Source organism: Brienomyrus brachyistius, chromosome 21 (assembly GCF_023856365.1).
Source record: "Brienomyrus brachyistius isolate T26 chromosome 21, BBRACH_0.4, whole genome shotgun sequence".
In the NCBI taxonomy this organism is placed as follows: domain Eukaryota; kingdom Metazoa; phylum Chordata; class Actinopteri; order Osteoglossiformes; family Mormyridae; genus Brienomyrus; species Brienomyrus brachyistius.
In genome coordinates, this window is record NC_064553.1 from 10233923 (window position 1) to 10261148 (window position 27226).

At 42.7% G+C, this 27226-nt stretch overlaps 1 long non-coding RNA gene across 1 annotated transcript; it reads left to right on the forward strand.

Moving 5' to 3' along the window:
* The first annotated feature begins 12917 nt into the window (after nt 1-12917).
* LOC125716792 (uncharacterized) lies at nt 12918-21100 on the forward strand. The gene is made up of 3 exons (XR_007384405.1): nt 12918-13300; nt 18455-18661; nt 19952-21100. It is a non-coding gene; the product is annotated as an uncharacterized LOC125716792 (long non-coding RNA).
* The last annotated feature ends 6126 nt before the right edge of the window (nt 21101-27226 follow it).

Consider the following 27226-nt stretch of genomic DNA (forward strand, 5'->3'; position numbering starts at 1 on the left):
CTGCGCCACCTCTGAATACACATACAGATGCTCCACTACTTACGAACTTTCAACTTACGAACTTTCAGACATATGAACGAACAGGACTGTAAGTCCAAATTGTATTCGTTGGGCTCCCGTTTCATGTCCGCAACATCGATTTATTTTTCCTGCGCGCCAATCCCACCCAGTACGACTTCTGGCCACTAGCACACAGCAGCGTAGTGTACAGTACGTACTCCCAACTCCCAGCATCCTAGTTCTTTGTACTTGCAAATACCCTTAAAATGATGTTGAAAAACTACTTACGAGCATTTCAAGTTGCGAACGGCCGTTCGGAACGTATCTTGTTCGCAAATAAATGAGCGTCTGTATTAATTTACAACATTTAAAATGCGGCGTGATAGCATGTTGGTAACTGCATAATTAGTCCTGCAGCGTCAGCCAATCGTGGATAGAGGGTGGGATCAGAACAAACGAAGCGGTTCACTCTGTCTGTGCTGCTTCCTGTACAGGCAGTGTGCCAAAATAGTGAGCACCAGAGTTATTACATATCATACGACGTCGTATTGCCAAAATGCCGCCCATTCCGTCATTTTTTTCTGAGGTATACAGCCCAATTTAGGCTCTTGAGCCAGGCCCTTAACCCCAATCGCTCCGGGGACTGTCTGACCCCACCTTCTCAGCTTCACTTCACTTTGGATAAAACCGGCTGCTAAATAAATGCAATTTTGCCCCATACATTTCAAGCTAAGCTGTCAGTCCCTACCATATAACATACGTTATCTCATAGCCTGCAGAAAAGATTCACCTCCATTTTTCTATATAATGTGCCAACATCCTACATTTAAGGAAGTATACTCTGTTCATGATCTTAATAAATAAGATTTGAAAGGCTGAGAATCCATTCCTTTTTTTTCCCCAGATAGCTTAATGTATGATTTATGTCAAAATGACCTTGATAAAAGAGTAAAGGGGTAAAACCGAAGATACAGTGGCTTGATGTAGTATTACAGCGAAGCGACCGGGTACTAAGGAGAAAAGCGCGCTAACAGCATCATGTATCAGAGGTAGCTGGCCTCGCGGTCATTGCCGTCGACTGCAATAATCGCTTAACTGGGAGGTTACTGTCTGGCTTTTCTGCTGTCTGGCCACCCCCACTGCTGTGGGGAATTATTAAATGCACAGGAAATTACCTTTCTGGGAACCGTGCATGTACCAAGCAGTCCTTCGGCAGAAATCACGTCACCGATGGCTATTACGGCTTTCTCTCCTGAGCACAGATGACATGGTTCCTCACAAGTAAACAAAGCACCGGGAACAGACGCGGCTATCTGGACGCCGTCATATGAGACGCACGGTGCTGGTTTAAGGGCCAGGCCCGGGTTCACGCAGGGATTAACGTTATGAAAGGTTATCGGGTTTGTTTATCCGGCGTAACGTGGTTTGGTGCTTCTTGCTGGTGCTGCTTATGTATTTTAACCTAAAATAAACACTGCCTACAATTAACAGCATATGACCTGGGGAAGGTGAGGTCCTAACAGATATGCGGGTCGAAAAATAAATGAAAAAAAAAAGCCGTCTGCAGCTTTAAAAGCAGAAACGAACACAGATTGTGGTTTAGGATGCAGCATATATGTGAAAAGTCCCAATGCAAACAATGAGGCAGAAGCCTGACAAAAAGAACAAAGCGACTAAGTGAGACACCAGCAAACCCAAACAGTGTCAGGCTCCATCGGTCACATGCAACCACTGGGCTGCCAGCCAAAAAGGCCTCTACTCCAGGGAGCCTTCCACTTCCTGGTTTTATCCTGTCACCTGATCCATCACTTGTCATCAGGTGACTCAGTTCATCCAATCAGGAGAGGAAGCTCACCATCCTCCACTGTGTTGTTCTAAATTCACCACATGCCTCATTTCTGCCGCTGTTATCCTGATCACATTGTTTTTATAACCTGTGGTGATCCTTACTCGAGCTACAGTAAATTTCCCATCTGTTCAGCTCAAGTATGATATTCGCTCTGAAATATGTTATTGTATTTGTTATTGTGGAAGGTTTTCTTGTGAGTGTATTACTGCTCAAAAATACATATTGTAACATGTTGGGGTAATCATGCTGCCAATGATTTTAATATACATTTGGCCCATGTTTAAAATCTGTTTGAGTTGTGCTGGTTTGAGGAACGACGTTGCAGCGAGTATTCCTGTGACGCTGGAAACCTTGGCATTAGCAATAGTATTGATTTTCATTCTGCTTCGATTTGAAACTTCTGTGCATTTTGTTTTTCCAAGAAAACACAGAAAGTAAAACAATCCAACACACTTGGCTGCCCCTTTTTATTGTTAGTGGAAATTCTAGCTGCATGCCTCTGATTTCATATTTATGTCCATTCAGTTTCCTGGCAATATTGAGTCAACGTAACATCATATTTGATACGAAAGGCGTAAAATACAGGGCACATTAAACAGCCATACTGGATTTCACATTTATTAATAGATTACACACTTTACTTTAAGTTCCATCAACAGCTTTGAATCATCTATAGATTACTAAGGTAAACAAAGCAGACTTAAATCACAGCCCCCGTATCTTGGCACAACTGTTGACTCCAGACAGAGGGAAAAAGAGAGAGCCAGCCCTTAATATGCTCCTAATTGGTTTCCCAGAGTCGCAGCTGTAACAAATTGCAGATGACACAGATTATGGAGGATTCTTGCATTCCCCTTAATAAGTCTCCATCCTCCCCCACAAAGCCAAATCCACCCCCCTCCCCCTACACCATTTCTCTCCCATGTGGACGCTAAAGGACGTATCCGCACGGCTCAACTCAGTAACTGCACCGGCTCGTCCAGGCGACGTCCTTGGCAGATGGGGGAGTTTGTTTAAGAGTCTCTAGGATAAAATTTCACCAGCTGGCACTGATGTGGTTTAGCTCTAACCTAATTGTGAAAACAAAGGGGTCCGTTTGTCCCTCCCTTTCTTGCGGTACGTCTGTGCCCATTGTCTTTGAGTGCAGTGTTCGGTGCCTGGTGTGTTTATGTCAGTATTGATGTCAAAACCTGAAAAGAGTTTTTCGTGCCTGTCTGGGAAACCAGTGACAAACATGCTTAATGGAATGTACTGGGCAACTCATAAAAGATCGTGTAAGCTGAGGAATTGATAACAAATTACGTAATATTTTCATGGCGTGACCTCTGCATTTTTACTCAACGAGAAGTGAATAGTATGGTTTGTGTAGGAGTCATGTTCCTGAAAGAAAAGTTTGGAATTCAAAGTAGAAATACAAGCAATAGTATTTCAAATAAATCGTAACTGGGACAGTCAGTGCGTCCGCCATTTGCAGTGCTGCCTTCCCTTCACCATGTGATCAAATGAATAACTGCATGTCATTTTTGCATGTTTTTTTTTTCCAAGTCTTTTCCAAACCTATTTTTTGTCAGACACCCATTTCCAAACGCTGCATATGTAATGATCCTTCGTCACTCCAAAATGCTCCTCGCAGCTCCGCTAATGCACCTGCATAATTAAACCTGCGATTTCTCTCTTCTGTTATATAAAGCAATTATCGAGTTAGCGCTGGTCTGTCAGTCCTGCGTCCTGCGTGGGATGAACACCGGTCTGAAAGACACGGGATACCGCCGGTTTTACAATGAGCAATTAAGGCATTTGCTGGCGGCCCCATGACCCGGCGGAGACAGATTCTGGTAAATCATAACACCACAATCTTGCCTTTCTCTACCAGACAATGATAGAGAGTTATTAAGAAAGACTGGATGGGAAAGAAATGCTAAACAGGCATAATGTTCTCCATTTAGAAATTCTGCAAAGAATAGCTAGAAAATGTGTGTATTTGCAATGGAACGTCCTTGAGTGTCAGAAAATTCTAGAATTAAAATCTAGCTTATTATTTCTGTACCGTAGCTCGACATTCAATAAGATACAGACCATTAGAACAAAAAATTCTATCGAGACGAAAATATTTATATGTGTTATAGACATAACATTACCCATTACCAGTATTGTCAGCTCTGAACTATTCACACTTAATAAGCACTGTTTCCAATTAGGAATGTGGGTTTTCTTGTTTTCATTAATTACTTCATGCAGTGGTTTAAATTTTGTCACTTTTACATTTAGTGCTGATAAGAGATTAACAATTGCTCAGTTTCACATGCATCATTGAGTGAATGTTACCATAATTAACTGAATTCACTTCTCAGAATACACCTTGAACTAATTCACTAGAGAGTCACATGTGCTATTGGCAGATACTGCACTGCACTTAACCTCTTCTTTGCTGATTCATTAGCACTGCATATCCGGCCAGTTCCACAAGTGATCTGAATCTGTAACTTGGTTTGGAATAAAAAAAAATGGAGGTTAGTTTTATTACTCATTATAAACATTGCCAGTCAAATGTTTATGCACACGCTGAGATTTTCTACATTTGCATGTTACTCATGTAACCTTTACTAAAAATACACTCAATATTCTTTGACAACAAATAAATTCACAGTATGTTTACCATTTGAGATTCTTTATTATCACGAAAATATCTTCGATTCATCAAGTGACCTCTAGCAGTTTTAACAGCAGAGAAAATTCAAGGCGTCTTTTCTAGAGGGAATGTTAAATATTCTGCTTCATGGGATCAAACCATTAGCTAGTGGATTTAAAGGACAGCCTGGAATCTGACTATCCCATCACCACACAAACAGCTAATAGGATGTCAGACATCCACTGGTACATGCTCTTTCCAGGTTATAAAGGAAACTTGTTTTATTTGACTTATATTTTCATTTATAATTATTCACTCATCTTTCCAGTACTTAACAAGAATAAAAAAAATGTGTAGTTTATGAAATAAATGGAAAAGTGGTAAAAACCTGTGGTGTGCAAGAACGTTTTGGGTAGATATATATGATTTATGTTATATATGATATATATGACTGTTTGTTTGGATGTTTATTTGAGGTATTTATTTTATTTATTTGTGCAACAACATTTTGTAACAAACTAATAAATCATTCTTTTGCTCAATAACAATGAAGGACCAAATTTATATTAGTGATCTAGCATGATCCAATGATTCAACAATAGTAAATCACAAACTATATCCACCAGTGCAACAAATAAAGTCTTTTTGTGTTCGTAAACCTAGAACAAAATATTGTAACTGAAAACGAATGGATACCATGTAATTGCTTTTTTACTCTCTATTTATTGTTCGTTTAGTCAGCCTCTATTCTGGATAGCTTAAACCTCCTGCTTCTGTCAAGATAATACACCACAAATGGACCATAGTCATAGTCTTGGGATTATCATGTCAAAATAATAAATAATTGCTTCAATGTCACCAATATAATCAAGCCTTACTGAATAAAACAGACATGCCACACTGAACAATATACTGCACGCATTGTTGGGAAATAAGCTGAATCTGGTTATTACCGTAACTTACATGTCTAACGAAAAAAAAACATCATATACTTCACAGCATGGAAAAATTTTTACACTGACCATTAAGAAGTGAGGTTCGTTTCCAATGTACAGGAGTCTGTATTTTATCTGCTGTTGTGTATTTTTTAGGCTGGATTTCACTAAGATTTACATGAAAGCTTCTTAGGCAAACTAATCTCACTGCTTATGCAGAGAGAGGCAGAGCAGAGAAAATCCCAGCGTCCCCAGCAGAGCGGCGCTGACGCGCTGATGCAAGCTAGAGGCTAAGCCTTGAAATCAGTCGGGCCACCCGACGACACTCACTGGCTGCCTGCTGCCGTTCGGCGCGAACCTCACAGCCTCGCCTGCCCTTTGATTTTGCTTCGAAGTTAACGAAAGAGGTCATTTTAGCCTGTGGGGGACGGGAAGCACATTTCCTGTAAATGCTTGCTTCACTGGTGACTTTCAGGGAAACTCTACTTATTCTTTAAAGCTCCTAAGTCTTCAAACCACTTTGCAGATAATAAGTGTTGAAAAATAGGCGTTCTGTTCTCCCGCCAGCGCTTGAGTCCAGATCTTCCACCTTTCGGAAAGGCTGAATGTTCCATTAAGTTATGATGCTTTTTGAGTGCTCTTCATTATCATGATGTTGCTTGTTATTCATACCATAAATCCAAATAGGCCTCCATGGTGGAGAGCGTAGCCAGTAAGATAGTAAGATGATTATTTTTCTCCCCTGAGACTGGACTGAGAGTAGAGGATACTGGGATTTTGTGTGCAGAACCTGGTCAGTCTCAGATGACCTATGCCAACAGAATTTCCCATCCAGTTCCCCTGAACACAATGCAGCCATAACCTGCTTTATGAAAAAGTCTTCTCACCTCCACGCTCATTATCTTCCATTCGTCCATCCTGCTTGGCATTAACGCCTTTGATATTAATCCACAAACATGAGCTCCCTGAGAAAACCCCCCTCGCCGTCTGCAATTCCCAGAGCTTTTGTAGGATGTGGTTACTGCATACCTGTGCATGGCGGCAGGGCAAAGGGAGTTTGATGTTGAGTTGATATGTGTCGAGACATGATCATTAGTAGCCTTGATTGCTGAGCAATGATGTCACAATGGCCATAGGTGTCGGAACACTCCTTAAAGTTAACCCCTTCAAAAACCTACTCGTCGCATTTATACATTAAAATGGAATATGAGATGGAGTATTTGTTTCGCAGAGCTAACGAATGGCGCTATCACGAATCAGTCCTTCCGAAAAGTGCCTTTATTATACCTTGGAGCGATGCCCATCACAACCGTGCCCTTACAACTTTAGCGATGTTTTACTTGCCCCATTTCCTAATTTTCCAGCCTCTCTTTGCAAGTGTCCTCTAAATGATTTTTGCATCTTCCAAGGCGCTAAAACAGTGAGCTTCTGATAGCCTGTTAAAGATTTTTAAAATGTAAATTTGCATTTATATGCGCATTTTTAAATCATGTACAGGAATTGCTGTCACATGAATGGTGTGATTTAAATGTGAGTGTGCATGTGTGTGTGGTCTAGGTATTCATCACCAAATGTCTCCACAATATGATAAAAACCTGTTATTTTGATGTTGTGGGGACCATTTTTCAGGTCCCCACAAAGATCTATGAATGCAATCAAAAAACAAAAAAAATCTCATATTTAGTTTGGTTACTTATGGTTAAGGATAGGGCTGGGTAGGGGTTAAGGTCGTCATGTTGGGATTAGAATTTTCCCCACAGAAATGAAAGGAGAGTCCCCACAAAGACATAATTATAAACCTCTGTGTGTCTGTATGTGTGTGCGTGTGTGTGTGCGTGCGTGTGTTTGTGTGTGTGTTTGTCTGTGTGTTTGTCTGTGTGTGCGTGTGTGTGTTTGTGTGTGTGTGTGTGTGTGTTTCTGTGTGTGTTTGTGTGTGTGCGTGTGTGTGTTTGTGTGTGTGTTTGTGTGTGTGTGTGTGTGTGCGTGTGCGCTGCATTCCAGCAGTCAGACATGTGACATTACGTTGCGTCTGTAGAACCAGGCAGAATTAAATCTCAAAGCAGGTGTTAGTGAGACAAAAAAAATGGAGCAAATTGACCAAGCCAGGAAAAATCCCGGCAGTTGTGGGATCCAAATATGTGGGAATCAGGCCATGGCAGCTGACACGAGGACTGCCAGTACATTTTTGGGAAGTCAGGAAGATGTGAAGCCGCCCGGGACCTCCTTCTCCCAGACTGAACTGAAAGCTGATGAAGATGAAAGCGAAGATTCCAGAACCTGGTCCAATTTTTGGAATATATAGGATACAAAAAGGAAAACACTGAGTATGGTTTCAGACACTGACAGACACTGTTAATAAATACAATCATTTAGTTATATAAATGTAACATGCAACACCAAACTTGTTGTTATACTCACACATAATTTTTTACCGACGATGTAAATGTTCACTTGTGTCCCTGAGCATCTAAATCATTTGAAGCGTGTTTTCATAAAACTGGGATATTTTTAGTTTCCTTCAGAAATGGTACCTGCGATATGCATTGAGGTCTTCCCACGGGACGGGACATAGTACAGCAGTCCAGGACAGGAACCCCCACCTTAAATAAAGATCCTTTGCCAGGGAGCAGAGGGCACAAGGCAGGGGACACCCTCGATGGAAGGCCAGGCGATCACTGGGCACACACACACACACACACACACTATTTGTGATGCTGAGTCACCAATTCACCAAACTGATTGTTTTTGCACTGCAGGAGGAAACTGCAGTAGCTGTTCGGAAACCCTCACAAATACGGGAAGAACACGTACCACGAAACGCCTCTCACGCAAGGAGGGAACCGGAAAAAGACAAGTAATCGCTACAGCCAGTCCCCAGGTTAGGAGCAAGATCCATTCCTGACTCTAGAAGTTGAATCTGTAGGTAATTCCGAACAGATACCAATGAATGAGTGTTGTATTTATATAGCGCTTTTCGAAACACCCAAAGCACTTTACAGAATAATGGGGGGGCACTTCAACCACCCCCACTGTGTAGCCCCCACCTGAATGATGTGACAGCAGCCATTCTGTGCCAGTACACTGACCCCACAGTAGCTAAGCTGGTGAAGGGGCAGGAGAGAATTCAGCAGTTAGATACAGGGGATGATTAAGTGGCCAGATTTGATAGGGCCACAGTGGGCAATTTTATCGTAGACATGGCGGTACCACGCTAACCCTTCCGAAAGACGCCCATACTTATGGCTCTTATTTAGGGTTAGTTAGCTGAATGTTTGTCTGAGTACTTTTCTAAATACACTAAAGCACTGTTTCTCAAACCAATCTTCAGGGAATGGGAGAGAGAGCAAAAAAACATCTGGGGTGGTCTGGGGGTCCCCAAGGACTGACTTGAGAAACACTGCACTAAAACATTTTAAGTATAATAATATATATAATATTCATGACCCTCATAAAGCAATGTGTGCATTCGTTATTACAAGCTGTTGTATTTAACACAAATGTTTAATATAATAAGCTTAATGGTAGTCTGTTCGTAAGTATGAGTTGACATTCTTAACCCAGGGATTTGTACACTGCTACCTGCTGTAGCTTTGTGAAGCTCCAGTGAATCTTCTGCTCCAGGAAAGTGTCTATGGAAAGCGGCATGAATTCAAGCATCAGTTAAGAAAGGAGATAAAGCTATTTTACAGTCATTTTACAAAGAAACTGACTTTGTCAGACATATATCCTGGATAAAGATGGAGGCAATGAAAATATACATTTCTATTAAATGAAGCTAGCACAGGGAAGAATTTATTTAAGTGCATTTAATTATTCAATGTAATTCCTTTAAAAATGCTAAACCTGCTACCACTTTCCTATATGGAAATAGACTGTAACCCAGACAGCAGTGTAAAAATAATGACAAAATGGTTTCATTTCCTCTTTTGAGGTCACACACACAGACCTCCGTGTAGAAAATCTCTGCGTATCATTGGGACGGAGAGACAGACTTCCTGTTTGGTTAACACTGTTCCCAGGGGAAAAGGAGGTTAAAGGTGAAATGTACAAGTGCATGCACTGTACTGGCCATTGACAGCCAGTGTTTTTGGTCGCCATGACACCCCATCACACATCAGAGGGAAACACTCCCTAGCCCAAATACACTGAGGTTTATGACTATAGAATGTGATCCGCTCCCCTACCTATGTTTACTTTTCGAGCCATTTATATCAGCTATTTTCTAATACAATCACTACTGAATTTTACATATAAAACAAGAAACTTAAGGTCACAGCTGTCATGCATATTACTCAGAAAATGATTTTTAATCGACATGAAGGATTCTTAAATTATACAGATCAAATTAGCTGGTGTCGAGGATTATCTTAATCCACAGATTTAACATATTAAACTGAAAGTAAAAAGCTTTAATAATGTCAAACAGAGCCAAGGTATCACCTTTAAATCCCGATAATGCTCTGCATTGCTTTTGCAACACCCAGCTATTCATCTTACAGTTGTTTATCCAGTGCAGAAGAGGGTCTGGGGTATATCCTAGGCGAGAGAGAGCAGAAAGCAGGGGTACATCCTGGATGGGATATCAGTCCATCACTGCGTGCACACACACACACACACACACACACACACACACTATGGCCAAATTACAGACACCAGTTTACCTAACTGTATAACTGTGTACTGTGAGGACACGAGAGTACCCATATAACATGTTCTCTCCACACACACACATGCAAGCACACACAATGAGCTGAGGTGGGATCCAGACCCAAACCCTTTACGTGAGCGGGGAAACAATGCCAAGAATAACAACAATTATTTTCGATAAAGCTAATGTTCATGGTGCCAGTCAATGCAAAATCTAGCGGCTGCTAACATAAGAAGCGGGTTAGACGCTCAGTGTTGCATATTCATAGCAGTGATATCCCCAGCCTTTACCGTCGTGCACATTACTGACGGAGCATGCCGTGGGGAGCATTACCATCTCAGATATGTTGAGATTCCTGTCGGAATAACGGGAAGTATCTGGTTGCTAATGCTAGTCAAATGTTGACTAATTACGGGATTATCCAACCTGAGCAATAGCAACCCCTTCAGACGGATTGTCTTTGGAAGAAGAAAAAACTGCTTGCCTCTCTCTTCCAAGCAAAAGATCTGTGTAGCATTGCAATCTACCCTAGTAAATAAAGACAAGCAGCTGTGGTTACATTCTCAAATGTAATTTCACTGGTTTTATTAATATTATTATTATTATTACTATTCAGAGGTCATAAATGACAAATTACGACACATCATCTTAAAACTCTATCAGAAGGTCATTTGGATTTCGTTTCCCGTTAATGCTACCACAGCAGGGGCCTTATAGCATTATCTGCCCCTTTATATTTTGCAATCATCAGTGTAGCAACAAAAGTCAGTGTAGCAACCCACCGAGTGGCTGTCCTGGAGTTTTCTTAGTGAGCATAACAGTTGAGCCATTTCATTATAACGATTCTGGTCGAACAGTATTTGTCACGTCATTAAACCTCAATTGCAGTGAAACAAGACAATGATCCCGGCCAAATGTCTGTTTGATTTGCATTAGCATTCATGATAGCAACGTTAGTCTCCAGAAAAGTATGACATACATCATAGCATAAAAATCTCGAGGAGGATGGAAAACACTGATCCTGGTGACTCTTTCATTGTTCGCTCTGATTGAAGACACAAGGCCGCAAATGGAAAATAGTGTGGATGGCTTTGGATCAGAACAAAGAAAACATTTTTCAAAACAAAGAGGAGTGGGGGTCTGGAATGAACTTTCTTCCAGGCCAGGACAGAGGAGGCTAAGTCCTCACTGATTCACTCCTGCCTGTGCTGGATGAAATTTACCAACACAGGAATATTAATCCAAAAAGAAACAATGTAGCCTCTTTAGTAATTCTATTGTTCTTGTCTTCTCCCTTGTGAATTCTACAAAGTGGGCTTTTTCTGAGGAACATATTGTTTGATGCTTACTCAAGCCATGTTTATTCTTTTATATTTGTTGTCCAGAAGATAAGGAAAAAGAAAAGTGCGGTGATGACTAATACCGAAACACAACGCTAAATTGGATTACGCTAAATCCAATGAGCTGGCCTGCCGTAACCTCAGGACACAAGGCTTGGCAAGACCAGCGATAGGTAAAATGATTAATGGGGAAGAACAGGAACGGTATAACGTGGCTTTCGGGTTTCGCTCTGCAGAGCCCGCGTCTGTACGCGGCCCGTGGCAGGTTTTGTGCCGGGCGAATCTGGAAATGGCAGCGAGTTCACGCAGCAGGGATCGTGCGAGTCATGTGGTGAGGCCCGGCCCATCAAGCTGGCCCACCCTCGCGGAAAAGTAGGTGAAAGGCCGTCTGCTCTCAGACGGCTCTGTTCCTAGAACTGCTCGCTTCAGAAGGAGGGGCGGCTTTTATGGGGAAGTTGGGGGGAAGGTTGGAGCCTGTCAGATGTCTTTGTGGGCAGACTCTGACCTGTTTCTGTGCTCACACCAGATGCACACATGTAACACAGATACACAGAACTCTTTTCGGCTTTTACAAGACAGATAAGTCCAAAGTTACTAATACGCTTGGTGTCAACGTAAACACTACCTACTAAACCTTCCGATAAAATCTTAAAAAGGTTTCCAGTGAACTTATTACAGAACTGAGGGCTACTTGCATAAATACGGATGTTCATGTTTTATTATTGTAAATTATTGTGGAATGTAGAGAAAAATATTTTCTGTCCCCTACAAAAGCCAGGGAACTTAAACCCTGCTAGCTGCAGACACGTGAAAGAAAAGCTTTTGTACAGTATTAAAATATTCACATATTTTCCATGGATACTTTATAATAACTTCCATAACTTTATTTGGTATGGGGTTGTGGTATTAATACACTGTATTTAAAATGTAATGGTAAATGTTTGTTGTTTGTTTTGGAATTTTAGTGTAGGTTCTTTTTTGTATGAAATTGCAAAATTTTTATCTCCCTGACAACAGTTTTCGGACTTGGCCAGTTCCTCCTGCTACAACAGCAGTGAATTCAATGGCATCTTTGCGCAGAAGTGAGATTGTGAGGAAATCTTAATGAAGGTTCTTCTACCACTGAAAGTCCTGCAGTGTTACTGGTCCATTCGAGGTTATCTGAAATTCACACATGTGAACACATGGCAAGTTTTTGCCAAGATTTTGGGAATGTAAGCAGCTTCTCATCAGCGTTGAATATGAAGCTTGTGCAGGTTATTCCGTATAAGTCGACAACTTACGAGTCCATAACTTGATTGCACGCCCTTATCATTTTCCACACTGAGTTGATTTTAAATATGTCGAATGTCTGTTTGGTAGAGCGGTTTTGTCTTCATTACCACGCGATGCTTAAACCTTGAGACTTTTGGCAGCATTTAGAACAAGAAGATGAAGCCCTTTGTACTTAAAATGTAGAAACATTTGTGTGAGTCAAAGCCGGGGGGGGAGCTTATGATAGTATTTTCATACTGCGTTAAGCTTTAAAAGGTTTAAAGGTTTGACCCAGATGTATTGTGGGAAATTAATGCGAGCGTTCACGCTCCGACAGATTCTCTCAAGCCCGCACTTAGGATATAAATGCAGAGATGCTCTGCACCTTGCAATCTACAACAGGCGAGCTGGATTCACCTGAGCACTGGGGGTTTGTGTCGCGGCAACCAGGCGACGGAGCTCCATGACTGGCAGGAAATGGAAATGAAGGCTGGGCTACCTTCCCATGGCTCAGTATGTCAAGTTTGTTTAATTAGTTCATGTCAGCACTAGGGCAGAGCAGGAATTCCCCTGCTTATTTTTTTTTGAGTGCTTCATCCCTTTTCATGAGTGGAATCCTTCTGCTTGGAGTGAATTTTAATCAAGGTACCTCCCTCCTCCTAAAGCCAGTTCTGGTTTAAGTTTGATAGCATTTTTTTATTTAACTCCAATGACCTGTTGGACTGAAGATATGGGTTTGAGCCTGCCTGTGTATCTGAGATGGGGGGGGGGATATAGCATTATCTATGGAAGCAATCTGTGTGTGTGTGTGTGAGAGAGAGAGAGAGAGAGAGAGAGAGAGAGACAGAGAAAGATAATTGAAGGAACAAGGAACATTCATCGTCATGCAAACACATGGCTGTGTTATCCATTTAGCATCACATTGGCGTCTGGTTGTAGGTTAGCGTCTATCCCCACCATCTTCATCATGTCTGGTTACATCACTGAAATTTAGCTGATAGCCGTTGCAATGTCACAATCTTTCACCTTCATCTACTGCTTTCTGTTAAGTAGTTTATTTAATTTGTGCATTTTACTAAAAACAGAAAACTGTTAAGCCTCAAATAGCTTAATTCGGATTTTACATGCTGTAAAATAAAGGAATAGACAGGAACTGATATCATCATTTGGTGTGTTTTATTAATTCAGTTTTTTTTTCGTTGTTTCATTTAGAACAAGCTGAGATACTGTTGCTAGGGGGAACGAGGATAGCTTTTATTGGCTTAGTGGTATCCAGGCAATTAAACAATGCCTACAAGTCATGCTCATATTTAACAGAGAATTACTGCCATGCTGAAATCCCCAGCAACCTCTATTCACTTATTACGCAACGGTCGTTACCCAAGTTGCAGATATATGTAGGCAGTCGTTTAACTACTCATTTAGTGTATCACAAAATTTTAGAAGCAAATGTTAAGCTAGGTAAATGCAAGTTTACTGACTATGACAACAAGATTTTGAGGACAAAAATCTGACAGTGTTGAGTAGTTACAATTTGATTGATCACAATTTGAATTAGATTTTAACCCTTCTGATTCTACCAAAAAAGAAATCCAATTCATATAGTCGGAATGTCCTTGTCCTTTGATCTCGGTTCCACACGTTGCAAGCCGTTGAGTATAATATCCATCCATCTTCTAACCTATCACCCAATTCAAGGTCACGGGTGAGTGGGTGAGAGGCTTGAAGCTGGAAACTCTCCAAGGCAGCACAAGGCAGGGGACACCCTGCATGGAATGCCAATCCGTAACAAGACACACACTCATACACTATAGGCAATTTCAAGACAACTGCAACAGGAAAAAGGAATGTTCAGATGACCTTCAATAAAATCACATGCAACCCATGCATGATGTGCAAACTCAACACCCAACAGAGTCGGGGCATGATTCAGCTCCCAGTCCTGTAACGTGGTGAGAGGAAACCATACGTTACTCTGGCCTACCATCCCATTCAATAAAACACCCAGCTCGACGAATGAATTAAATAACTCACTTTGTATAAAAGCCGCAGACGAGCAAGTAGATATAAACGTAGGTGTGAAACTGTGACATTACCACAAAGGCACGACAATCTCTTATGGGATTTTCATTCCACCGTTTAGAGGAAAAAGTCTGCGTGGTTACACAGGCTGTCCTTCCCCTTGCGTGTTTAATACGACGCGTTCATGAGAAAGCTACGTGCCGCCTGGTAGTTCGTGGGCTAAAGTAGGGCATCTCATCCACGGTCGCTGGAGAAGCTACCTCTAATCAGTGGTTGTTCTCTTGCTGGTGAGTCACATCAGTAAATATGGGTTGGGCACCCGGAGGACAGACACTCACTGCAGATTCAGTATGGCGTCTTCGTGGGAGCCATGCCCTGCTTTGCAGCTCGCTGTGAGGGCAGTGGCTCCACCCCACACTAATTATCGATCTCAAGATAGAGAGGAGAAAAAATCATGACCAGTTTGGTTGGGACTCGTTCTCGACCTTGTGGCAGAGTTTATCATTTGTGTGTAAACTGGGCCACTGTCACTGGCTTTCAGCTGTGTGACTATGACTGTTTTGGGCTGGTGATAATATACCGGGTTCCGAATTAAATCACCCACGGTCTGTTACAGAATGAGTTAATTGTGCCGCTCACCACGCAAAATGACAATACTGGGTCTGTGGAAGGTGGGTTTGCTCTTCTTTTGAGTAAATGCAAGCAGACGAGCCGCCCACCACCCTTGGAGAAGTGATGGGCCTCATCAAAGGGAACGGAACGCATCAGAACACACAACAGCGCGTCGCTTCCCGTATTGTAACATTTCAGCGACGACTTGGCTGCGCATTTATACATCTGTTACTGTGCTTCTGTGGTCATGTTCAAGTAAAGGATCAACAGGCATTTTAACCTGTCATTAGCCAGAGGGGCTCTGACATCGGAACAAGCAGCGTTCAGCCTCAACGTGCTTTAACAAATCAAATGAATAGCTTAAAGAGGTTGGGTTGTGCTTTACTGTGTTTTCTGATTGTTGTACTTTATCCTCACGTTAAGTGTAGAGGTCAGCATTCACGTCCCGCTTGGAACAGCACACCATGCTATGTGATTCATCAGGGCATAGAAGGTTCTTGCTTTCTACACTATGAAGGAGGAAAGGTTAGTCAAGAAACGGGGTCACACTGAACATAAATTACAAAAAAAAAAAAATAATAATCCGTTTGTTGCCATGCAGCACGATTGTACTTAAAGGTTTCGCCCAGGCACGTCATTTGTCATTTATAAGTTTGCCCCACGGCCGGAATAAGATCTGAATGGATTTGCTACGGTAATTTGGCCCGGTTCTCACAGACCATGTAGTCTGGAGAGCTAAATATGGCCTCATCTGTTGGATTTCCCCGCCTCGCTCTCCGGTGCCAGCGAGCACATGATACTTAGATCATGAACCCAGTGACTCCGTAACGCCATATTTAAGGCCAGTACATGTTTGCTGGATAATATCTTTTTAGTGCTCTCTCCCCTGCTGAGCCTGAATAGCAAGTTGTTATCAGTCGATCACAACCTCTGCGTTTGTTTCTGCACATGTACAGAATATATATATATGTTTTTTTTTTCTGAAGTGCAGAAGATTGCTGACACGAGTGAGCAGAAGGTTCCCCTTGTAAGGGTACTTTCACCATACTAGACTGTTTTTTTCCTCTTCCTCCTTCCTTTTTTTTTTTGTTTGACAGTAAGAAAATAGAAACCCTGGGTGTCCCCCATTATCCCGGCATGGAGAGGTTCCAGAAGGGCAAGTCTGAACGGACAGATAGTAAAATATTTCCTCCCTCACGCCCTTCCTTTTTCGCTCTCTCTCTCTCTCTAGCGCCTTCTCCCTCCCCCACACCCGCCCGCTCTCTCTCGCCCTTCCCCCACCTCAGCATGCTCGCACCGCCCGCCTTCCTCCAGCGCTTTTATGGAGCATGAGAAGCTTTCGCTCTGGCAGCCAGCCACCGCCGCTTTTAAGGTCACCCTGCCTGGTTTCCAGTTCCCTTAAGGTGGAACTCTGACATTAGCCGTGCAGAGCGCTAGGGCTGTATCGCCAATTAAAGTGGAGGGGGTTTTTAAAATGAAAATGAGCACTCTGTACCACCCAAGTTTAGGGGGAGTCAGCATGTTGCCAAAGATCTCTCCGTTCTGTTTAAATAATCATTATGGTTTTCTGTGTTTAATATAGTCATCGGCTTCTGCTGAAAGTGACTTGAGTGTTTCAGCTAGCTGGGGAGGGGAATTTAGTCACATTAAGTGAGAAGTCTCAAGTCACCTTGTCACATATGGACCTGGTGATTGATTAAACGCCCTATAAAACTCTAATGCAGCACCATTTTGAAGTGTGTCCCCTGTTATATTTAAGGTACAAACCAATACTGTTCTATGGCCAGGTACTTAGTACCAGGGTTCAGCACCAAATCCAATTCGGACATTGTGATCAAAATGATTTTTTTACCATGAACGTGAAATTTAGAAACCTAGTCTATGTTGTTTTTATGAAAACGTCTTCCCGCATACACGTTTGTCCGTGTACGTTTGTCCCTTCTTGGTGCAGGCTGAGGGCTACTAAAAATGACACATATATCCCAAATTTCTATTAAACGTTTCTCCTTGAAAGACAGAGATTGCCCTCAGTTGATTAATTTCAACATTTTCACTCATTACTTCAAAGCTGGTTGCTGGTCATGAAATATCAGGGATATGACAACATAAATGTTTAAATAAAAAGGCAGCATGAAATAGCAGCCAAAGAAGGGCAGCGACCTCTGTGATCGCTCACTGCTGGTCAGTATATATTAGCTACGGTCGACCCCGCGGCAGCTTCAGGTTAGGCACTGCAAAGATGGATGACTGGTTAAGGCTTGGTGTCATAAAACACGTGGCTGGTTACAGTTTCACCAGGAAAAAAGAGCAGCAGTCCAGAGTGAGAATTATGTGCAGCTAATTACCCTCCCCCCACCCCCACCAAAAAAATGAGGCATGCGGATCCAGATGGCCTGCACAGAATTAAAATATCGGCTTGGCAGTCTGAAAATGCGACTTCTTCCCTGCTGCATACATGCGGGCTGCAGTGTTTAATTCCTGCATGGTTGTGGAATCGACACAGTTTGACGTGCAAAAAATGAAGGACTGAGAGGTCTTCGGAACAGACAGGGAAACTAGCGGCAGGAAAAAAGGATGTGTGAAAATCAGGAGACGACATAACCAAAGCGTTTTTGTTGAATAGACTTTTTGTTTATAATCCATTCCATCCATCCATCCATCCTCTTTACCCACTTCAGGGTTGCAGGTAGTCCAGAGCCTGAGTCGGTGGCTACAGGTGCAAGGCAGGGAACAACCCAGGATGAGGTGCCAACCCATCACAGGGCACACTCACACCTATGGGCTACCTCCAAGTAAACCTCAGTATGTTTTGGGACAGGGCTGGGGGGGGACCAGAGTACCTTGAGGAAACCCCACAATGACATGGAGAGAACATGCAAACTCCACACACATGGAGTTATGGTGGACACTCGAACCCGGGTCCCAGAGGCGTGAGGTGACAGTGCTGACCACTGCACCCACATGCTGCTTCCTCCTTGTGCTTTACTTTCAAATCACATGACTTTAAGTTGTAAATACCGTGGAAGTGCAGTAAAAATGACAGGAGATGTTTTACAGATCAGAAACACCTTCACAAGACAGAAAAATTTCACTTGCATTTGACCCAGCAAGAACATTGCAAGGTGTGGTGCTGCCTGATAAAAACAATCTGTCCTCTGTCTTCAGATATTTTTAGTCAGCCACCTTTCCATGACTACGCCATGCCAAGTGTGAGCTCCCACAACTGAGTTCTAAGGATTGAGCCAGTTTGCGGCACTCAGGAAGCAATCTGGCCTCCTGAACTGTAATTCGGGATGGTCGACCTTATCCTGTGCGTGACCAAGAAGCTTCAACATAACAGACATGCAACAAGACGGGCCAGGAAAAAACGAGGTAACACAGAGGTGACGACCTGGTGCCCCTTCTGCAGAAGATTATCAGGGGAATGAGCACCCTGGGGAGATTTATGACGCTAGTGCGGTGGTAGGCAGCCCTGATCCTCGAGTGTCGATATCCAGCATGTTTTCCATCCTACCTGATGAGTTACTGCCTGCCTGAGGTCAGGTGTGGGTCATCAGAGACCAGGTAGGATGGAAAACCTGCTAAGTACCTGCTAAGTCCCAGTACTCCAGGATCAGGACCCGGGCACTAATAATAACAATAACAATAATAATTGACATTATGTAATGATTTGGTAATATCTAGTTTTTTCTTTAATGTGCATTTTTCGTGTCTATTTCCTGGGTCCCCATCTCCTGAGGAACATTATTTTATGACACTATTTTACTGTATATGGTTGGTCTGACGATAAAGGCACAGAACTTCACTGGAGCTCCATAAGACGCGGTTAGATGAAAGCAGGCAGGTTTCCAGTAAGAATCACAGTGTGGGAAACCTGCCTGTGCTCGACATGGGAGGATGCTGCAGCCAGGAAGAGACACTGCATCACTCCATATCTCCTCTGTCCACTTAACCAGCCCAAACAGCTAAAATTAAGGAACCAACATCACTGAAGTCCTTTACAATCTGACAAATATTAAGTAAGATATGTACTTTCCCCGCGAATGGTGGTGTTTCAGAATAGGAACACTTCTGACTGACTGACTGACTGAGTATAACGACTGAAGTGACTCTCTGCTAATTCTCACCACCCGAACTGTGTCATTTTATTTACCGAAGAACTGGCAAGAACTCTTACAGCAAATTTGTTTGTCAGGGAAAGTAGGGGAACAGACAGCAGTGATGAGTAATATTCATGTCCAGAAAAAAAGCCCTTCAAAGTGCTTTTACTGGAATAAAGCAGTCTCTCTCTGGTCGAGTAAATTACATCAAACAGCCATTTGTCTATGAATCATACACCATGCAACCAGAAAGTAAAAAAAAAAAAATGCCGACAAGAAAAGATACAAGTAATATTTTCACTCGGCGTATGAATATAATAGCCGTGGCCCTCAATTTCATTGTATGTGCGTATACCGATAAAAGCGATGCGTATAGAGAGAATGATGATGATGATTATTACTATTACTAGCAGCGTTTGTAGCATTGGTATGCCTAATGGAAGAATTGGCAATTAAACCAGGAAAGACTAATGTATATCTTTAAAAAATGTAAAATGAATGATGCATAGCTATTTACTGTACCCAAAGACTGATGGCTAGCCTTCCTCTCTCTTAATTGCAGGTTATGCAAAGCAGTTACCAGCTAATTTCCTGCTACATTGGCTGCGGATTCCGAGGTATCCATCCGTCTACTGTGTCCTCCTCAAGATTCAAATCGCTCTGCGTAGCCTGGAGTCCTGGATGGGCTCCCTTCACCTTTTCTTGCTTTTATATTGTCTTTCCATGACCATGCCGTCTGTTGCCTTGTTATTTATACCTTCTTATACTCCATTGGCACGCGGTTTTATAGGGGTAACAGTGTGACCATGTGTTTCAAATGTTACTATGTGCACTTAAACACAAAGCATCAGGGAATTGTTCCGGCCTTAATTTAAAAAACATTATCCTACATTTCATTTTTCATTACCATGTGTAATACTGTTCCTTGCACATCCCACTGGATACTTTACATACCTGACCACATAAATATTTACCACCCAATATCGCACATTTGCATTTCCATTTACTCATTGTTTTCTCCCAAAAGTGAAAACATTCAGGTCATTAGATAAAGTGACTAGCGCTTCAAAGGCCCTCAAATCAGTTAGGGTTGGGTCATTCAGGTCCAGAGTTATAGTCCAAACTGGGATTTTGTTTCAACCAACCAGTTGAGTACTCTATGATTGTGGCTCATTATGCTCCGCTGGTTAGTAAACACCCCAGTAGGATAAGCGGTTTGGAAAATGGATGGATGGTTAGTAAACAAAATCTTGGTCTCAACTTTTACTCTCTGGACCTGAATTACCCAACTCTACTTATGGTATACATGTGCTTTTTGGGTTCATATATAACATGGACTCAAGAAAACTATGGAACTGGCTGTCGCTCAATTTTATTGTGAAAACAGCAGTCAGTCAAACACATTCAGGTTACATTTGGTAGCTTTGGACACTGCAGAACATATATCAACTTAATGGCAATTTGCTAAGTGCAGTCAAGCTCAGAGATGATTCTCTGCAAGGCTTCTGGGGGGTTTCTGAAGGGAACAAGCACTCATGATCTCACTGTGAAGGCCAATATGAAGGAGCCGAAGATGATTAAAAGATACCACACTGTTTACTAGTAGCATTACTTCTTGATATGTGTCAACAAACAGGTAATACAATAGACATTACAATATGCATTCATTAACTGCATTGTTGCTAATGCTGGTTTCTAGCTGTTTGTATATTTTCCCAGTTTCACAATATAACTTTGTCAATAGTTTTTTTTCTACCAGTAAAAATGATCCATCCATCCATTTTCCAAACCGCTTATCCTACTGGGTCGCGGGGGGTCCAGAGCCTATCCCGGAAGCTATGGGCACGAGGCAGGGAACAACCCAGGATCACCACCAGCTCGCTTAATTAATGAACTTAATTAGTCAAAAAAGTGAAAGAGATATCAAATAGATATATGAGGTGGGCTAGTGGTCAGGTCAAAAAATGCACGGGTGTGTTGTATGGTTGCTGGAAATAATAGGGTTATTTTAGCAGAGGTTTTGAAATGGCTAAGCTGACACACTTTGCCAGGCATAACAGCATAGTTTTACAACAACATGACAGTTATTTAAACATATATTTTTTTGGCTACCTAAGACTTTTGCACAGTACTGTATATTTGCATTTAGTGCTAGCTTGGAAGGATGCTTCTTTTCTACAATTCATCTAGTGGGTTTAATGACATGTTGCCTTAAATGTTGGTGATATATCACATCCAGAATTTTTGTTGTTTTATGTACCAAAACATACAAGAGGAATAGTCTATTAATTGCTTCCATAGTATATAGACCTGTAGGTTTAATTTTGGTAGCACCAATATATTTAAGAAACTTGAGAGGATTATGACAGTTGTGTCTGTTTTGCTGGTCGTCTGGGTGTCTTTCGTCATAAATAAGGCCTTCGGAACGTAGCAATTTTTGTGTCTCTGTTGGTTCTACACAAGTGCTTTCTTGGACAGGCATGACACTTAGATTCTATCTAGTGTGACATTTTCACTTCTAAAAATAAAATTTCCGCATGCATTAAAGAAGGTTAGCCGCAGTTTAAAAAAATAAGAAGACATAAGTAAAGACTGCACATTAGAGTCCCAAAAGACTGCACTTAAGAGCTAAAACTGTGTTTATAATCAGTGATGGTCTGGGATCCGTTTTAACCCTTGTCTCAATGATCTGTGGGTTGGGAAAAAGTCATTGGTTCAAATCCCATGATCAGCTGATTGATCCTGCCATTGGGCCCTTGAACATGGTCCTTAACTCCAATTGCTCCGTGGACTGGCTGACTGTCTCTACTCCAGTTCCATGAGGTGGCCTCCTAGGAAGCTCTGCCAGCCATCCTGAAGGAGGTCCCACATAGGCTGAGCTCTCATTGGCCGCTTTTCCTTCACTCTCTGGTCAAACTCTTCCAAACCCATTCCTACTGTCTTCAAGTAAGTTGGCCAGGTCATGTGATGCCACACTATCACTCTCCTTTTAGGCGGCTTGGCGCGTCCCAACTTGACTAGTACTGTATGTGTACATCCACTCAGCTATCCATCCATCTTCCATAGCCACTTAAGTAGTATAAGGTCACATTAAGCTTGGAGTCTATGCCAGATAGCACATGGCAAGATAAAGAAACGCAAATGTATATGTATGCACGTTCCCAAATTATAGCCATCTTTACAGCTAGCCTCAGTATCTTTCTGTCCTAATCCTGTTGGAGCTAATAAATATTTACCTCCTATCATTTCACCAAAACCCTCCAGGGAGAGAAGATCACTAATGCGTGACTCCGATCACTGAGAGATTGCCTTTGATAACAAAGGCGCGAGCTGTACTGCATTCAGATGAGCTGTTACTATATAATAAGATTTTTTTCTCAGCACCGTCCGTCGCCCCCAGCCACAAACGAGAACAACCTGCTTAAAAAGGCCGGGTCGCTGTGCAGAGTTTCATGCACTTCACACAGAGCCTTTGAATGAAACATGCTTCTGAATATTGTTCATTTTTGGAAGGTGACTGTGCATGTTTGGGTTTTGGGTCGGTTGAGCAAAAATTGGCATTTATTCCATTAGATTTGAAGAAACAGGGTCCATTGGGTGTCAGGTTTAATACCGACTGCGATGTCTCCTTCTATAAAGATTGATGCATTTTAAAACAATAACATGAGCTACATATTTAAGAACCCAGCAATCTTAATAAGACTGGGATTCATTACAGGGTGTCTTCCATCCTTTGATTCCTGGAATAGGCTCCAGGCTCACCGTGACAATGTCCTAGATAAGTGGTACGGAAGATGAATCAATGGACGGATGATCTTCATTGTGTATCCTTAAATGACAGAAGCATGAGCCCTTGGGTTTAAACACAAGCCGAAGTGAAACAAAAGTGTGCGAATTGTAGGTATCGCCTGAAGCCGGCACAAACAACACCTGCCACTGGTCTCCCTCTCCTGCGTAGGACATGTGACCAGCGACGGGTTAACACCTCGTTACTTTCCTGTGGAGTGTCCCGCTCAGTTAATGAAGGAGAACATTTTGCATGTAGTGCTAGGCTCATTTAAATTTCACCCTAAAACACGCCAAGGCTGGCTCTCCTTGTAAAATCTTGGCCACCTCACCGAATTCCGAGTTAGACCAATTTTTGTTTTTTTTTTTTTTTATTTAGGATTGAAGCCAGCTGGATACGGCGATAACTGAGTAGGCAGATCAAAGGGAGCCCAGATTTCAGTCCTCGGAGATGATATGGAATAGAAATGTCCCAGAACCAAGGAATGAACACCAGCCACATGAAACCACCTGATGAGAGATCCTTAGATGGGGCCCCGTGTTGATCTCCTGTTATTAGTGGATGTCCCTCCTTGAGGATGGCCCCCGCGTGCACCTACGTACACTTACATACCTACGCTAATGTGCTCTCAGGTGACGAGCTCGCCTGATTTCCTTGTGCTGCAGATTTTCGGCTACACCCCCCCACCCCCCCCCCCCCACCAAAAAAACAAAAACCCTGGCAATATTCCCGGTGTGGCTCCGGCTACAGCTACATTCCTATAATTTTTAGTCTGCTCACACCAGCCTAGGTTTTCCCAAGGCAAGATTCATGTTCCTCCCTGAGCTTCACACAGAAACAAGCAGGGAGAGCTGACACTCAAAGGACTTGTTTGGTTACCTTTGCCATTGTTTCAGTAAGCCATAGATACCTCTTCAAGGCTTGCATTACAAATTAGACCTCTTAGGCAGGTCTCAGACACACCTATTTGGGAATAGAGGCGGATATCATAAAGATTCCTGGTTTTTTGATGGGGGGGGGGGTTATGTTACAGGCAGAGTCCCTTAGTTATTTTCCCCACTAATTGCAGTTAGAGAATGAATCCCCACAGCAGAGGTTGCTGACAAATGTCACGGTGGAGTCTGCAAGCTACACGTTTTAGCCTGGCAGCTGTAAACCATCCCCGCTTGGAGCCATATGGTCTGATGGGCCAACTGTACAGACATCCGCTTATGTTGCTTGGAAACAGGCACCCGGAGTGGGGGTCGGGAGTGGGGGCGGGCGTTTCCTTCCTTTGCTTTATTTACATCTGGGCTAGTAAAATGTGTACCGTCTGAGAAGTGTTGATTAGAGGGTCACTCCTGTGCATCGTGCCTTAGGTTTGATGCATCCTTGTCACTTATTAGTGCACTTATTAATGTTCACTTATTAGTGCACTTATTAATGTTCACTTATTAGTGCACTTATTAATGTTCACTTATTAGTGTATACTATTGTCTGTGTCACATGTCACTTCATAATCACATACCAACAATTCAACAATTTGAAAATCATCCGTAGCCTTGCATTGCATTGCACTCCCCAAAACGCAGTGCCAAAGAGCAACTCTGTTCTGGTTCTGAGTGGACCGGCGATTGGCCCGGACAGCGGTACCGCGCCTCTCAGCCGGGCCTCTTTACAGGCCTCTGGGCCGCCACAGCAGCAACTGACATACACACAGAGGGTTAAGTCTCGGCCTGTGTGGGATGCAGGCTTGGAAATGCCGACTGGCTGAGGTAGAGCGGTTCCTCCCCCCTCACTCCACATCTCTTGCCGGAATGTATTTTTCCACATCCCGGCCCCTGCGTTACTGACGCAGGAGGAGGCCGGCACTGCCGCGCGGTTTTGTTCCCCATGGTCTTCTCTCGGGCACCTCTTTCGGCGTGTAACACCGCGGTTCACTGCTGGCAGGCGCGGCTGGTCGAGCCCCTCGGCTGATGTAGGAAGATGCACTGGCATGGGGGAGGGGGCAGGCGTGTCGGAAATGTGATGAATTCCATAAGGGAACACGGCATTCCGGATTCCCGATGCAGCAAGGCAGCGATTGGAAATCATAACCGCCCGTCTGTGGAGACCAAACCGCTAAAACTGAAACCAAACCATACGCTTGGAGCCTCTGTACTGTTTCATCAAATTTCACATTCCTTTTGTAGGATTCCTACAACCACGGTAGTTACTTAGAGGGGAAGGAAAGGGAAAATTGCTTGGCTTGTATAACTGTTGGCCTGACCTTAAAAATGCTCTTTCAGCAGTGTTGCATCATTTTCCATTTGTTGACATAAAATTATGTCCAAGTTAACTTAGTTTTCCTCGCTGCTATATTTTGCACTGTGCATAAAATGCAGAGTTAGCCTGTGCTTCCTTTTACTGTACATACATAATTTCATCCCAGCTTCCCAAATATAGTAAGGCAACATCAATTGTGCAAAAAACATATATAAAAAAAATGTACTCACGTAACCACAAATATACAAAAAAACATCTTGCCTTACAAAAAAAAAAAACTTCTCACCAATTCTTTGTTAGGTCGAATTAGTCTTATGCTTCATGGATGTCGCTGTAATTTCACATTATAAAGTAATTCCTTGGTTTTGTTAGAACAAACTTAGAGTGATACATCCATCCATCTATTTTCCAAACTGCGTATCCTCCTGGGTTGTGGGGGGGTCCAGAGCCTATCCCGGAAGCAATAGGCATGAGGCAGGGAACAACCCAGGATGGGGGGGTCAGCCCATCGCAGGGCACACTCACACACCATTCACTCACACACCATGCACTCCTATGGGCAATTTAGCAAGTCCAAATAGCCTCAGTATGTTTTTTTGGACTGTGGGGGGAAACCAGAGTACCCGGAGGAAATCCCACGACAACATGGGGAGAACATGCAAACTCCGCACACATGTGACCCAGGCGGAGACTCGAACCCGGGTCCCAGAGGTGTGAGGCAACAGTGCTAACCACTGTACCACCATGCCGCCCCATGATACATCCAGAACAGTGTAAATATAAGTTGCCAGTGGGGGTTTTTTAATTATACCTCAATGTTGTCAACATAGTGAAAATTAAAGTAATGTGTTCTTTCCGCTAGGGGGATTATAAAGGTTGCAACGCTTTGGTCTATGTGGAATGACAACACAGGAAATATGGACTGCAGTAAATGACAGAAAATTCTCCTTACACTAGATTCGCTTTGGTTTGCTTTTGGGAGTACATGTCGGGCTTGAATGTCATACTTTGCTATTCGAGTGCTTCTGGTTAAGGGAACATTCCAGTACATTTAAGAGTACATTTCACAATACCTCGGGAAGGTGACTTTCGCTTGTACTGCGGAACGTCATATACCATAATACATTTCTTTTGTAATCCTAATATATGAGGAAGGTTTTTCAAACAGAAAAAAAAATAACATTTGCAGCACTGAAATTGAAATACGACTTTCTGAAATGTACTATTAGTGTGTTTGTAAATGTATTTAAGTACATGACATACAAGGCAGACCTATATGGACAGCCATGTGTAGCTTATTGGGTTGGTCTTCTGGAATTAGAAGGTAGCATGTTCGAGCTTTGGCTTCTGCAGAATAATTACATATCCGTTGGATCCTTGAGCCACGCCCTTAAGCTCCCCCAAATGCTCCAGAGCTGTAAAATAAATGCTTGACCCTGCCCTCAGACCCTAAACTTCACTCTCACCTGTGTGTGTGCATGTCTGCAGGGATAGGATATGCAAAAAGAAGGAATGTCCTTCTGCAAACAGCAAATAAAGGATGACTTCATATGTGAAATAACCGTGGGAGATATGGTTGTTATGGGGGAGGGGAGTCTGTGAAATGATTATGACTTGGTGATGAGAAGGCATTGCTAAAAACATTCCTAGAGTGTGAGGATATTCCTAGAAAAGAACCCTTTTGGGATTCATAATAAATGTCTTTTGCCGCAACCATAGTATTATACATATATTCCATCTTTGAATTTCCGGAATGTTCTCAGGCCAAAGGAAGGTGCCTGTCTGGCTGGAACCCTACTGCCTGCC